The following is a 16,578-nucleotide window of genomic DNA, read 5'->3' as shown; positions in this document are numbered from 1 at the left end:
AATTAAGGAAATGGGGTGCAGTAAACGCAATATATAGTGACTTCGTGGAAATGCTTCTAACAATAAAATTCAGGCACACAGAAAATGTGTCAATGGTATCTGAGATTCCACGAATAACAGAAAGCTAAGCGAATGTTATGACTATTTTTTCAAGCATGAAAAATAAGGAAAAGCTTAAGTTGCAATTAAAAATGGACCGTGGTCGTAGCTTACTTAAAAAGTTCGAATTTAACGAGTGAAACCCCAAATTTAAGCTGTCGGACTGTTTTAAAGCTCTGCTAACATATGCTCAAAGCATTTGATGGTTGTTTACAACCCGCGCCACTCCGCAATCGAACCTTTTTATACCCTGAACAGGGTATATTAAGTTTGCCACGAAGTTTGTAACACCCAGAAGTAAACGTCGGAGACCCTATAAAATATATACATAAATGATCAGCATGATGAGCTGAGTTGATTTAGCCATGTCCGTTTGTCTGTCCGTCTGTCTGCATATATACAAACTAGCTCCTCAGTTTTTATGCTATCGATCTGAAATTTTGCACCTGTCCTTTTCTAACAAAGAAGCTGCTCATTTGTCGGAACGGCCGATATCGAACCACTATAGCATATAGCTGCCATATAAACTGAACAATCGAAATCAAGTGTTTGTATGGAAAACTCTTTCATTTGACGAGGTATCTTCATGAAATTCGGCATGTATTATTATTTAAAGCATTAATCTAATCTCCGAAGAAATTGTATAGATCGGATGACTATAGCATATAGCTGCCATATTAACTGAACGATCGGAGTAAAGTGCTTGCATGGAAAATTTTTTTATTTGACGAGGTATTTTCTCGAAATTAGGCACGAGTTATTGCTTAAGGCAACAAATTATTCTTCACGGAAATTGATCGGATCAGATCACTATATCAATAGCTGCCATACAAATTGAACGTTCGGAATCAAGTTCTTGTAAGGGGCCTTTGTATTTGTGAAGGGTATTATAGCTTCGGCGTAACCGAAGTTAACGATTTTTCTTGTTTTCTATCATTTATGTTATATTATATTTGATATCGAAAGGGTTTCGTCCTACTATGATTTTTTTTTCTTTAAAAATTATCTACTGTTGCTATTATGTTTTCTTATTTTTTAGTGCCTCAGAAGGGAAGTTTGGAAGTATTTACTGAATATGGTAAATTTGTTCTAAGGCCAAATGAAATATGCGTCATACCACAAGGTATTCGCTATTCAGTTAAAGTATCAATTTTGTTCGTCTGGTAATGTTGTTTGAAGAAAGCGGTACAAAAATATTGAAAACTTTATTTGTTAACATAGTCTCCTATATTTCGATTCACTTGACCCAGCGATTCTCCAACTTCTTTAAGCCTGACTGAAACTGAAAAATATATGTCATATAGAGCCAATTAATGGATGCGGCAGCAGTTCGTAGCTTAGTTTGACCAATTTGACGATACGACGACGGAGGTATCAGCGGATGCGTTGTCATGGTGGGAGAGCCCCTTTTTCGCCAAATGTGGTAGCCATTTCTGTAATTCAGAATCGAATTATTTCAATAACTCGGCATAGCTTAGTGACACTTTCATTCCTCACTAGATATTCGATGTAGAACACATCTTATGAATTATAGGATATGAGAATTTTAAACTAACCGGCAGTGAAGCTTAAACAGCGTCAATCACTCTTACGAATTTATCTAGAGTCAGCAAAGGCTCAACTCATCGCGCCAGCTGTCTCATACCCAATATGATCCACGCGGTTTTTTTTTTGACAGAAATCAGTGCACCAAAAAAATTTTTATAACATTTTCCATTGTAGTCAGATCGGACAAAATAATAATTTTTGGGAATTTTAATTAAAATAGCCAATATTTATTAAGATTAAATATTATTACACATGTATCCCTTAAACATGTGCAAAAACTATTTAAACCTTCTTTTGTGATTTTGCAATATATTAAACCAATTGATTTTGGAACTTTCAATACTTAATGAATAAAATAAATTTATTAGCTCTCAATTAATTTATGTTTTTTATAATTTTGAATCGAAAATTAGTAAAGTAGCATGGCATCACAAAATATTTCCTCACATACATTTCAATTTCGCGTTTACTTTAATTTTCATTGTTTTCAAATTTTTGTTAGTGATCTTCAACAGCAGCAATAAATCTCTCTGTTCACATATTTTTCTGTAGGATTTCAATCTGGCCGTTCAGGCCTAAGTTCAGGAAGTTTTGACGCTTAGCAATCGCACTCTCATTTTCAGTGAGTTGGGCATCTCCTTATGTCTGCTACGCAGCGAGCAAGACATATGCAGAAGTATATGCATGTATGTGCGAGTATGTATGAAGCAAAACTCTTCGATTTTATATGCCCTTTAATATTGAGAGGAAATTCAGTTTTTTCTTTGCAGAAAATTTAAATAGATATATTATATACAAATTTGTTTGATATATCAGTTGTTAATTGTTTCTAATAAAATTTTTTTGTAACACTACTAGTAAAATTCTATAACAATTTAGAGGACCAGTAAAACTTTAAAAAATAAAGGTGTAAGAATACCGACCACTTCTTTAGATGACCAAGGCGACAAATTACGAAAATATCCCAGGCACAAATTAATCAACTAACCAAAAGCAGAGAAAAAGCAGATTCAATGTATAATAATGTAAGTAGTGAATTTGAACATAAGGCACATCTTTTATAAGATATCACGGTTTGCCTACATTTAAAACGAACTGCCCCAAATGGCATACCGGTGTATATATTAATATGCTCTGGTGCTACAAGTAGTTAAATCAGAAAATATTATCCATTTGCAAAAAGAATTAAACTTACTGAACCAATTGATACAAAAACATTACATGGTATGTCCATGTACCATAAAACATAAAAAAGAAATAAATCTTGTTGGATTTCCTTTAGATTTTTTTTTGGAAATAGTGGAATTAAAAGATTTTGATATAATACTCGGGGAAGTTTCCTTAGGAAAATGAAGGCAAAAATACATTTATTCAACTACTTTATTAGTTATGCTAAAGTGGCGAATCACTCTAACACTTAACTATGTAGTAGGAGAAATTTATAGGCACGAAATACAGGTATTAATGAAAAGATCTCCTTAGTAAACAAGAAAAAATTGTATCCTACCATGACCAAAAACCAGAAACAGAAAACATACACTAAAGGGTAAGTAATGTATGAAAAAAACTAGCAGACAAGACAAGTATTCAAAAAGATACGTTCAACATACGGTACAGGAAGATCGTGAGGACACATGATGGAATTAGTAACCGACGTGCCACCTTTCAGTACTTACCGCCCGTATCAAACGAAATACAAGTATGTCAAAATTTATACCCGTAGGAACCGTAGAAATCAGTTGTTCTCTTTTAATTTCATTTAAGCAATTTGTATACATGATTTTGCACACAACTAGATTTTCAGTTATAATTTTTCATAATGTAAAAGATCAAAATTAAAATACAACTATATAATAATAGTTTTGTTTAAAAATAGTCTACCATTTATTCGTAAGAGTGATTTATAGTTGGTTTCGACTGTGATTTTGGGTTAGTTTAAGAATATTTAGTATAAATTTTTAATTACTACAAAATATCGAGATTGGCAACCCAGTGTTTTAATATCCTACGTTTCGGACGGTTCTTTTACATTGCACTCTAAGATAAGATAGATCGTATCAGCTGATACGGTATATGTTTCAACGTCCTAACAAACTTTTCAACGAGGGGGAAGATTATAGACAATTATAACATCAGATAAAAATTTCAAAATCTTGACACTCCTGGCATTACTTAGTAACCATGTACTGACCCAAACAACTTAAGGTATAAAAAATACGTACTAACAGAAACCGATCCATCATACTTGCTTACAGACGAGGACTATATATTGCAACCAAAAATATTGTAAACAACAATCCTTCAACACTACGAAATCATCTCGAAAATGCTAGAAGCAGATTAAAATAAAAAAGCAGAAGATGCAGCTTTGCCTTTTAGAATAGAAGCGCTGAAAACCAGATGTACACACGAAGAAACATGAGAAGAAGGAGGTTCAGCACGTTAATTCATTGCAAAAACACCAGATCACGATGACGTCATAGAAATAAAAGAATTCATAAATCAAATTATAACAAATAAAGAGTAATAAGCTGTCACTTTGAGAAACTACTAAAGGAACTTGATTTAATGCTAATATAACTACAATAACACTTAGAAAGTTTACTTAAATTTTACTGAAATAATGTTTAAAAGCTCGTACGACTTATTCAATTAAGCTTGGGATAATAGAAAAGATTTTATCCGTTTTAACGGCTGGGAAATTTCCGCGAAACTCGATGTGAAGAAAAGGGATTAATAATGACTTATAAAATCACGTTGGCAGATGTGGTCAATGTGCTGTGTAGACATGATGAAGTTACAGGTGTTGAGCTGCTGGTTTACTGAGGGATCTTCCTTGGTCGAGGTGCCCTAATATGTCCTCTGTGGCTCAGCGTGCGGGTTTAAGGCGTTCGATGCTTACGTTTACATGGCGTAAACGTGTTCATCTATTCTTTTGATAACATATGCGTACACATTGCTAGGTCTTCATAACAGAATGTTTTTTAAGAAAGTGATGTGAAAAATTCGCCTGGTATTGGAAGTGTCGTTCCATATAGATACGCCTTCCAATCCTCTTTATAACAGGTTCTTAACCCAAGTAAGGCTGATGGCAGTACCTGCACCCACTGTGCTGTTTTGTGACACTTTATTGTTGCTTTAAGTGTGCGATGCTATTTTTCTACGAGACCGTTTGCTGCTGGGTGGTATGTCATTGTGCGGATTCATTTTCCACCAACTAATGTCCTTGAAAGGTACGGCTTGGGGCCATTTGGGGAATCTGTTGACCGTCGTCATATAATATCTGCAACTCTGAGACTCGGGTAGGGGTCCGACTAGGTCCAAGTGAACGTGTTCGAATCTTTCTTCTGGGAACGGGAATGTTGGGGGAACGTTGTATGAACTAGAGGACCCATCTTTGATCGTTTGTCCACTGAGTGATGTCCCTATTCATAGACTATTGAAGACGCTGTTGAAAGGAGTACGCCTTCAGCGCAGTTCTGGGTAAAGAACGCATTCTACATCTTTAAATAACGGTGCCCAGTTACTGTTATACCGTTTTCTCCAAAGAAGTATTGCACGAAAATACACCTTGATGAAACACACAGTGACTCGTATATGGCATTTTTGCTTGTTTACATTTTCGTTCAGATCAAAATGGGCCTCATTAGACATAAACAGGCAATTTATTAAGTTATTGCAAGTTAATGTCGAAAATTTGTTATGGCTTCGTAAATCGCAGTGAATTCTCTATTCGGCCTGAGAAAGCTTTTGGAATAGAATCCTAGTGGTTGCCATACGTTATTCTTTTTCCGCTCGAGTATTGCCCCTAAAGCGGTACTGGCGTCCCATGTGATGCGAAGTTCTGCTGCTAGTATGGGATATGCAAGGAGTGTCGCGTCCACGAGTTTGTTGACTGCGATTAATGTTTTTTCCCCTCCACAGGTCCTTAGTCGTGTGTTTTTGAATCTTTCAAAAGATCATTTAGTTGCGCTTGCACATCGGCGGCGTTCTTAAGGTGACGTCTTTAGGAACTTATGGCGCCCATGAATATTTTCAATTCAAGAACGCAAAAGCCGCTCAAATATCAAACGCAAATGTTGTTCGTGTTGCCGTTCATTGAAGGAGGAGGTCGTCGATGTATGCGTAGGCGAAATCAAGGTCGGAAAGAATATAGTTGATGAAAGCACTGTGCTGCGAAGTTCGAACGGCATGCCAACAAATTCGTAGAGACCGAGCAGGGTGATTACTGCAGTATTGGCAATGTCTTTTTCTGTTACTGGAATGTGGTGAAACGCACGGCGTAGATCGATTGTTGAGAATGTTCGTTTGTCCGCTTGCAGCTGAGAAGTCGTGTAGAAGAGGTATTGGGTAGCGATCTGGAGTTGTTTGTGCGTTCAGCCTGCGATAATCGCCACATGGTCTCCATTCGCCATTTTTTTAGCCATATTTAATGGGACTTTCGGATGATCTTGCGTGACCAAGTTCAACCATCTACTGGAATTCTTTTTACCCACGGTGGTTCCGTAGTTGGAATATAATGTTTGACTTCTTGTTTGGTCAATGTGCGCTTGGGAGGATTGCGCAGCAATTCAGAAAATTTTTTAAGAATTTGGATGAAGTGGCTATTTCCACTGACATGGATGGATGTTATTGAAGCGTTTGTGTATGAGCCTGAGCTGTGGGCATCGGTGCAGGGTAAAAATTTGTTGACTGGCATCAGACTTCTGCTTTCCGAGTCTTTTTGGATTTTTACCACTTTATTTGCTAACAGGGCGAGTTGGTCCTCGTCAAGCTCCTCTGAAGCGGTCAGCGCTACCTCTATGTATTGAAGCAGACGGTCTAGGCTGATTGTGCGTGCGAATGCTACGTCTAATTGGCTGCCACCCAGCCAGTTTTATTTCTGTTAAAAGTTTGAACGGGCGCCGATCGCCTAATTCCACTCCCGTTAATAACTGAATAAAGCGGCGTTCTAGCGTCATCGAAAAATGGTTTATCAGCTTCTCCTTGAATCCAGGGTATTTATTGATTTCTGGTTTGTAAAGAAGTAACGTTCTCAACAACGATGAGTGTTCCTTGATCAAAGCGAACAACTAAGGCCTGGTACTTAGTACAGCCGGATGTTATTCTTCGCAGCTGGAACTGTGCGTCGATTGTTGCAAATCCTAGCGGTACTTGTATATTCTAAAATAGTGGAAGTTCCAGCTCGTCTAGTTTGTCGATGTGTGCGACTAACTGATATTGGAGTGGTGTGGGATTGAATCGAAAAATTCGTATGTTCGAGTTCCATTGCCATTCCATTGAGAGGTTTTAGACGAGTCTGCTTGATCGGTTTGCATTTTAGAAAAATCGAGGTTAGTTGTTTTGTTATAAAAAATCAGCAATACTGTGGCAGTGTAATGGATAGCTGTCCAAGAAACTTAGCTATTGATTTAGCAATTGCACTTGAACCACGTATGTAGGTTATAATTAATTTTATTTTGTTTCACAGGGTGACCAATTATTTGTAGCGACTAATGATACCCCCTATAAATATTTATTAATCTTATTACAATGGCACTTAGAATTTTTACTTAAATAATGTTCGTAAGCTCGTACGACTTTTTCACTTGAGGGTATCTTCTGGCATTAACTCGCTTGAGATAATTGAAAAATAATAACCGTTTTAACGGCTGGAAAATTTTCGCGATATGAAAAAAAGACTAATAATGACATAAAATCATGTGGTCAGTGGGCTGTGTATCCACAGTGTCATAATTGTATTTAGTATATAAATACTTACTAATAAAAACGGAATGTGATACATTAGACGTATTGTAACTTCTTTATTATACCACCATGGTAAATTAATACTAAATCCACTAATATGATAAAGCAGGGTGCGTGGAGTCCCTCCGCGCAGACGAAGTGAAACTTCATGATGGGAAATTGGAATCAATGCTATTGTAACACAATATTTTTGGCAAACACACATTTATATTTTTTTTCGACAAACAAATTCTTTTAATTTCACTCTTACTTTCAGGGGGCCTGAAGGGGGAGCTGAAGCGAACAGTAACTTAATTTTGGTCGTCTTTATGTACGACTATTTGTACATACATATTTTTTTAACTTCCCCATTGAATACGTATTTGACGTGGGTCCCATAAATAGAATATCATTTAGGGAATTCCCTGAGCTAGTGGATCTTAAGGCATTGAAGACAACTCTCACCTTTGTTGTTTTTTTGTCTGGCCCTACTACGACATGATGTGGCAGGTAAAATGAGTGGTATTTACTTTGTATGATTTTTTGCTAGGACTGACTTCCTCCATGTGGTAGGTGGAGGTATTCTTTTAAGACTCTATCATATTCTGGTTTCACCTTGCCCTTTTTAAGTAGGTGCTTTTCCATACTTAAGACTGATGTATTGGAGAGGTGCCGGAATGGCCCATAGCGAGTGTGTGGCGAAATTCTAGCTTATGTGGTAGTCGTACGACATACCGAACATCATCTGATCGAGTAGTTGTGGCTTTGTGAAGTTCTTCACAATACTGAACTTTTGAGGTTGTAATTTAAATGGGAGAGTTCTTCTAACTCCCAAAATTTCTTTATTTGTAAATTGAGGAATTCGTTTGAGATTTCCTCAACTTAAGTTGTCATGGTGGTAACTGGTTCCATAACTAGTTAGGATCCTACCGAAAATAGTATTTTGTGCCAGAAGTGTGTTTAAAATTTTGTCAATACCTTCGAGTTTTATCTGTGGGAAGCATATTTGTTAGTTGCGGTAATACAATAGCTTCTGCTTAAACGCGCTTATCCGCTTTGGAGGAAGTTAGGGTAATGGGGCAGATTTCGTTTGAATTTTGGACAACTTTTCGCCCGTTTCCATGATTTCAAAATTGACTAGATTTGTTGATGGTTGTAGCCTATTTTGAGCCCTAGGCACTTTAAATGATCGTTGTGATCCTTGGTCTATTAAGGCCCTAAGCTTAAACAGTTCTCCTCGGTGTTTGATGGAGACGACTGCTTTTACTTTGATTTTTGCTGTGTAGCGTTTGGATTTTGAATGCGTTTGAGCAGCATGGTGCTTCTTGGCAATTTTCGGGATTTCGCACTTCTAGATTTTCTGTTGCAACTAAACTCGTGGCTCTTTTAATTTTTGCGCTGTTTGGGGATGAGCTGGAAAATGTGCTGTAATGCAGCATTGAATGATGTTGTTTATGACAATAAACGCAATTAAATTTGCTTTAGCACTCTTGAAAAGTATCCACATGTGACAGGCAGTTTTTTGTTTTTATAAAATTGTTTCGGTCAAAAATATTCAATTTTTTGAATCTCTTGCAAAATATGAGCTTATGCACCCCTGTACATGGTTCGCAGGACGTTTGTTTATATTGTTGCTACAGAGTATAATAGTCTTGTTCACCTAACGGTTGTTTGTATCACCGAAAACTAATCAAGTTAGATATAGGGTTATACAAGTATATATATAAATGATCAGGATGAAGAGACGAGTTAAAATCCGGATGACCATCTGTCCGTCCGTCCATGCAAGCTCTAACTTGAGTTAAAATTTGGATATCTTTATGAAACTTGGTAGTCATGTTTCTTGGTACCGGGAGACGGTTGGTATTGCAGATGGGGGCAATCGGACCACTGTCTCGCCCACAAAACGCCATTAATCAAAAACAAATAAATTGCCATAACTAAGCTCCGCAATAAGATACAAGACTGCTATTTGGTACACAGGATCACATTAGGGAGGGGTATCTGCAGTTAAATTTTTTTTACGTGGGCGTGGTCCCGCCCCTAATAGGTTTAATGTGCATATCTCCTAAACCGCTAAAGCTATAATAACAAAATTCAGTGGAAGCAAATGTTTTGAGAACCCCTACCTACATGTGAAAATAGTTGAAATCGGGTGGTAACTCCGCCCGCTCCCCACGTAACGGTACTGTTAAAAACTACTAAAAGCGCGATAAATCTAGCACTAAACACGCCAGAGACATTAAATTTTATCTCTGGGAGGGTATGAGATGACTTTATAGGAACCGCGTTCAAAATTAGACAGTGGGCGTGGTACCGCCCACTTTTAGGTGAAAACCCATATCTTGGGATCTGCTTAACCGATTTCAACTACCCCAAAGAAAGTAGTCTAGCGGTGTTAAAACACAAGATTTTGGAGGGCAATTCACAGGTCCAAAACGGGAAATTAGGCGGTCACCAAACGTGTCTTTCAATAAATCGATTGTGGCACAAGCTGTGTGACATGCTGCGCCATCTTGTTGAAACCACAGCTCCTGGACATCATGGTTGTTCAATTCAGGAATGAAAAAGTTAGTAATCATGGCTCTATACCGATCACCTATGACTGTAACGTTATGGCCATCATCTTTTATGAAGAAGTACGGGCTAATGATTCCACCTGCCCATAAAGGGCACCAAACAGTCAGTTTTTCTGGATGCAACGGTGTTTCGATATACACTTGAGGGTTAGCTTCACTTCAAATGCGGCAGTTTTGTTTGTTGACGTAGCCATTCAACCAGAAGTGCGTATTCCGCACAGAACCATTATTTTCGAAATAAAATTACACTATTTGTAAGCGTTGTTCAGGCGTGAGTCTATTCATGATGAATTGTCAAACCAAACTGAGAATAAATCACTTGACAGCTGTTACATCGGTCGCCATCTTGAACAGTAATACCAACATAAAGTTCTATACCTCGAAAAAAAAACACCCGATATAAGGGGTATTGCAGGTAATAGGTGCAAGTAAATACTTGAATTGTTTTGTTGTTATTATGTGTGTTTAAACGGCAAGGAGTTATGCAATCAAGAGTTCGTTATATATTTGGATATAAATTTTTTACCAAACTGTTTTATGTGTTAGCGGTATTTCGGTTATTACCGTAAAATAAACCGAAGTATTGAAACAGTTTGGTAACCGCTATTGTTTTTGATATTGCTTTTGTTAAAACAGGTTTATATAATAATTAAACCGCAAATGCCTAAATTTTAACATACATATAATATTAAATATAAAAATATACAAAATACTAAAAGGAATCGATATGACTCACTTTGAATTCCGCCAAGGGGTTTTGGGGACAATATTATATATCAGATGTGTGTATGGTATATATGTACTTGTGCGCGTGCTTTTCGTTCTGTGGCCCAGTCCTTTGCTGCTTAGCTGCGCTGATTTTAGCGAGCTGGTGTTGTTGTTTGCTGTTGAGGTTTTTTGTTTATATCGCGCCCGTTCTGTTTGGTTATGTATGTATTTTTTGTTTTTTGTAGAGTTTCGCGCCCGTATGTAATTTGAGATTTGTTTGCACCCGTTGTTGATTTTCACTGCTTCTTGTATATATGTTTGTGTCACTCCATACTTTACTCACTTTCTTCTTTTTTTTTGGTTGAAATTAACTTTTTAACAGTTTTTGGGCTTTGTTTTCTATGTGTAGATGTTTGTCACTCCACTGCACTGCACTGTTCAGTCACTTGTTATATATGCATATATTTTTTTTTCTCTTTTTTTTTGTATGTTTATATATGTGTTATTCCACTGCATAGCACTCTTTTATCATTTGTTATATTTGTTTTTTTTTTCGTTTGTAAAGTTTTTTTAGTCCATAGTGCCTCTCACTATGGCTCGAAGGACCATGAATTATGTCATTAAGATCGCCCGGCAGTATCCCCTCCGTTTATTAAAAAAAATACAGAAAGTGTTAAAAATTGTAAATAAAATTCGGGCGAAAAGTTGCTGCGGTCGGCGTGATCTTGACGGCTCGCATCATGCGAACGAAAAGGGACCTCTGGTCCTGTGCTAGTCCGTTTTGAGTGTTGGGTTGTGTAGAATTGTTGTGTGATGTGATGTGTATGTGGGGTGTGTGTTATTGGATGGAGTCTTCTTGTGGATTGTGTTGATGTGGTGTGATGTGTATGTGGGGTGTGTGTTATTGGATGGAGTCTTCTTGTGTATTGTGTTGATGTGGTGTGTTGATGCTCAGTGGCGTGCATGGAGGGGGTGGCGTAACTCATCTAGTCAGTCACTTTTTGCTGTTTGCTGGGAGCAGCTACATGTGTGCGTGCAGCCATAAACAAATTGTTGCAATGCATGTGTTGTTGTTATGCGCTCACTCTCCGACATACATACATTTTGATACGTGTACGGCTTCTAGCTGCACATTGGCCCATACATACATCACTTCGGAGTCGTTCGGTTCAAACGCTGAACTCATAAACGACGACAAGCGACACCAGCTGTCAAATATTAACATGAACACAGCAGCATGACTTCCCGAGAGCACGATTGCAGTAGTCGCTGTCGCTAAATAAAAACCATTCCTAATAATAAATAATAAATCGATCAAAATTTTCAATTTGAACAAAATATTTAAATTTTAATGAAAGCTGGCTTCAAGAGGACATTTGCCTATAAGAAAATTCGCTATCGCGAAGTTGTCTTTGTGTTCAAAACATAAACGATAGAAGGTAAGCGGACGAATGAAACGCTGAACACATAGACGACGACCATCTGTCAAATATTGACATAAAAGTTACCAATAGCCTTCACACAGTTGTTTTACCCGAATTATAAACAAAACTGTATCTTTGCACTTAGCAATCATACAGCCTCATTATTAAAATCTTAATAAGCATCTTTGCTTATTTAAGTAACTGATATGCTTTTCCATTCAGCTCAGACCACCTACAAAATGTAAACAATAGTAAATATTAAACCAAATACTGAATTAGCATTTTTGTGAATAGAATTATGTTAAGTTTATAAATAGTTGTTTATTTTGATCTAATATTTAAACGGAATAAGTCGTTTCGTTTCTAATCCGCGCGTTAGGGGTTAAATAATTTATTTTTTTAATATCTTCTCGACGACGATGCTAATAGGCGCCCAACAAGAAGCTCCGAGAAACTTTTCAAAGTGGTAAAAACCTTGGTATCGAGTGAATAATTAAAACCTATTTTTATGCCAGGACGAGTTTCCTTCAACTTTGAAATTAATAAAATTACATGAGTGAATAAACAACTTAAAGAAAAAGCAAACAACAATAAAGCAGCGGCATCATTGAATAAAGTTCTCTTAATCTTTAAAATTGATAAAATTGCACGAGTGAATAAATTTTGTACAACAACTTAAAGGAAAAAAACCAACAAACAATGGACAATTTTTCGTACTGACGGAGGCAATCAAAACAACAGCAAACAGGAGAGGCAACGTCAGAAGTAATGTAAGTTATATAATTTAAAAAACTTTTGTAAATGGGGAGTAGCCCTAGTATTAAATATAAGAAGTTATTATATTGTGATTATTGTATTGCAGAGAACGTATATAATAGAGAAGGTTCAAATGCGGACCAGTGTGTGAATTGTCAAAACCTAACAAGATTTTATGAGTGGATTTCATCACAGCTAGATCGGAAGGAGACATTTTAACAATGGCCATGAACAGAGCTGAGCATTGAATGAAGTTTATGCTCAGAAGTTTGCATTGATATTACAGCCTAATGTTAGCCTTTTGGCATATATTTTTTTACTTTTATATGCAATCATATTTATTGATATAAATGAATGCATGCAAAATTGATAAGACTCTAATTCAATATTTTAATTTTAAAAATAATATTTATAGTCAATTTTGGCATTTAATAATTTGCTTTAGTTTTTAAATAATATACATTCCTAATAAATATTTTGCATTATAATTGTTTTTAATAGACTCTAAATTTATTAAACCATATACATACATCTTTTATTACATTAATCTTACATAGTCATATACATACATATTTATATCAGAAGAAACAAAGAAATTATTATTAAATTACTTTTATATTTTCTTATTGTTCTGGTTGTGGTGATAGAGAAATAATATACGAAAACCAGAACCTATGGACATCGATCCATCTATGTCTAGAAATTATAGGAGGACATACAATCCTAAGCAACAACAAAATAATGGTTACAAATATTGGACCACCTATGGCTTATACAATTGCTCAAGCCCATAAGCCACAAGGAAATAATGGTACACAAGTTTAGGCCAGTCATGGAGTGAAGCGGCCACGAAGAAGCAATTACAGCTTCCGTCCTCGAAAATTAAATCACATGAATAATAGCCTTTTCTTAAGTATGAGGGGAGGACCTAACTATATCAAACTTTACGACTCAAAACTAAACAGGAATATAAAGCTCTTGTCGATTCGGGAGCAACCGCTTGCTACATTAAGCCATGGGTATACGCTTTACAAACGTGTTAAAATGGTAAATGGTTGTTCTACCATGTTAATAAATTTTATTATGTAATAACCAAATTTGAAGTCGAAGCAATCTTCTTAGAAATGGAAGGTGAAGAATCAGTTTTGGGATATAATTTCCTTCAAAAAATTAAGAGGCAAATCAGTGTGCCCAATAGGAAAATTTATTATATGGGAAAAAACAGTATCGAAAATGGAATCAAAAGTATGAATATATTTTTCAAAAATCAAAATAATAATAATAATAAGGAACATAAAGTTTCCATAAACCGATCCGAAGGGAATTGCGGCAAAAATGAGAAAATTGTAACAAAATAACACAAAGCTTTCACGCAGGAATACACAAATTCCAAAAACAGACGAGAGAAATTTGGGCATTAATAAACACATAAATATTAAGGAACAAGTAGTTTCCATACCACCACACAAAAGAAATATCGACATAAATAAGAAATTTAAGGAATATGCAGTTTGCACAAAACTAGTCGATGAATTTATAGGCAACATAAATGAGAACTATTCAGCGAAAAAGGGTCGAAAATATCACTAGATGATTATTTCCGGTAAAGAATTTCGAAAGTACAAACAATGAAACCAGAATGAAGAATTATCCAAACTCAAAATAAATATTTAAATAAATATTGCACAAACGCATGCAAACAATAATAAAAGCTTTTTATTCATGACGAATGTAAAATCAGAAATAAGAATGAAAAATGAGAATCCTATATGGAGCCGACAATATCCATATCCTTAATCTGGAAACTCATTTGTTAATGTGGAAAATTAATTGTTTTTGATTAATAAAAATATCATAAGGCCTAGTAAGAGTCGTTATAATTCACAAATATGGGTAGTACCAAAAAAGTGTAAAAATGACGATTGTTCATCGAAACTTAGGATGATAATTGGATTATAAAAAAATAAATGAGCGCAGAATTTCTGAACTTAATTAAACCAGATATTAACCTAATACTGCCCAATTTGGGAAAAGCAAAATATTTGTCTAGTATTGGTCTAGAATCAGGGTTTCATCATATTTTAATGACAGAAAATTATATCGAAACAGGAAATATGAATTTTCGAAAATGCTCCTAGAATTTTTCAGAGGATGCATTGGATGACATATTACGCGAACATATTGGGAAATATGTCATGTCGGTATGGATGATATAATAATTTTTTCGAAGGACATTACACAACACCTAATACATTTGTAAACAATCGCAAAAATTTTAAGAAACGTTAATATGAAAACATCATTAAAAAAATTTCAATTTTTGGAGTAAGAGATAGAGTTTTTTGGTTATTTAGTAGCCAAAAATGTTATCAAAATAGATCCAAATAAAATAAAATTAATTTTGAACTACTCAATACCAGAAAGTTTACGGGAACTGAGTGATTTTTTATATCAAGTTCGTTAAGGACTACGCTGCGATAGACAAACACAAAATACCTATAGGGAGAAAACGGTAGGAATTTTAAAAATAAATCAAAGAAATTCGAAATAACTCTAAAAGAAAAAGGAATTTCTGCATTCAATACTTCTATATTCAAGCAACACTTGGCTTTAGAAATGGAACTAACGCAGCCTGATTATTCAAAAATATTTATATTAACTACCGACGAACTAATGTTGCAATGGGTGCGGCACTATCGCAAGGGGGTATGTTAGGTTAGGTTGAGTTAGGAGGCCGATCCCAAGAAGGATCTTACTTGGACAGCTTAAAACGCCGGTCCGTTGTGGTACCTAAAAACTCCTATAAGCTGGATTAAAAGACCCTTACAAGTCGACAAAGCGCTTTGTGCGGCTAAGTATTTCAGGACCGCCGAAAGTGTGATTGCCGAGATGTTTCAGTCTCAGCCTAGCGAAAGCCGGACAGTGGAGGAGAAACTGCCGGGATGTTTCCACCTCACCCTCCTCCATACAACTTTGGCAACTAGCATCGGATAGTATTCTAAGCCGTGCCGCATGAGTACCCATTGAACACTGTCCAGTGAGAACTCCTACCATAGCGGCGAGATGCATATTGCTCAGGGCGAGAAGTTCCCCCGACCTCCCGCGATCCACTCTTGTCCAGAAGGATCTCGCGGTTGCAGAGGAGTTGGTCGTCGACCAGCGTCTGCTGAGTGCTCGCGAGGTCTATTGTTCTAAAGCTAGAACGCAAGACGTTAAAGGAGATCCAAGTCGATCCCATTCCGATGTGAGCGAGGCAAGGGTGCCGCCCGTGGCTAGCTTATCAGCTTTGCAGTTTCCTGCGATTTCGCCGTGACCAGGCATCCAAACGAGCCTGATGTTGAAGTAGCCAGATGCTCTTTCTAGATGCTATTTACTTTTAGCGCCTTCTTGATAGCAGCCACTTCCACCTGAAAAACACTACAGTGGTCCGGATGCCTGAAACTAAGATTTACGGAGAGCTCCTTGCAGAAAACACCCCTCCAACATTTCGTCTTCTCCAGCGGCTTCTTCCGTTCACATCTCCCTCGTCGTAATATGAGCAGAGAAAGAGCCGCCTCGAGTGACCTCAGTGACGCAGTGATCTAATTTCTGGAATGCAGCTAAACAAGGAAAGAATTTCGGCGTGTCCTTGTTCGGACCCCATCATAATGTTTAAAATAGCATTAAATTAAATTAATAGCCCCTTTGCAGCAATATAAGGCGACCGATGCCTTCTTAAGTCTCTCCTCCTAGGAATT

General features: G+C 36.6%; 1 protein-coding gene across 3 annotated transcripts in view; it reads right to left on the bottom strand.

Moving 5' to 3' along the window:
- Ca-beta (Calcium channel protein beta subunit) overlaps nucleotides 1-16,578 on the bottom strand; it is a 440,977-nt gene that overhangs the window by 311,790 nt on the left and 112,609 nt on the right. Inside the window, exon 1 of one of the 3 annotated variants that reach the window (XM_070106635.1) lies at nucleotides 10,690-11,039. The exons of the other annotated variants lie outside the window; for them this stretch is intronic. The gene's annotated coding sequence lies outside the window, so the exon portion shown is untranslated. Of the gene's footprint in view, nucleotides 1-10,689; nucleotides 11,040-16,578 lie in introns of those variants that run through there. 3 annotated transcript variants of the gene reach the window in all.

This window comes from Bactrocera oleae, chromosome 3, assembly GCF_042242935.1.
Source record: "Bactrocera oleae isolate idBacOlea1 chromosome 3, idBacOlea1, whole genome shotgun sequence".
In the NCBI taxonomy this organism is placed as follows: domain Eukaryota; kingdom Metazoa; phylum Arthropoda; class Insecta; order Diptera; family Tephritidae; genus Bactrocera; species Bactrocera oleae.
This window is presented reverse-complemented; position numbering and strand designations above follow the sequence as displayed.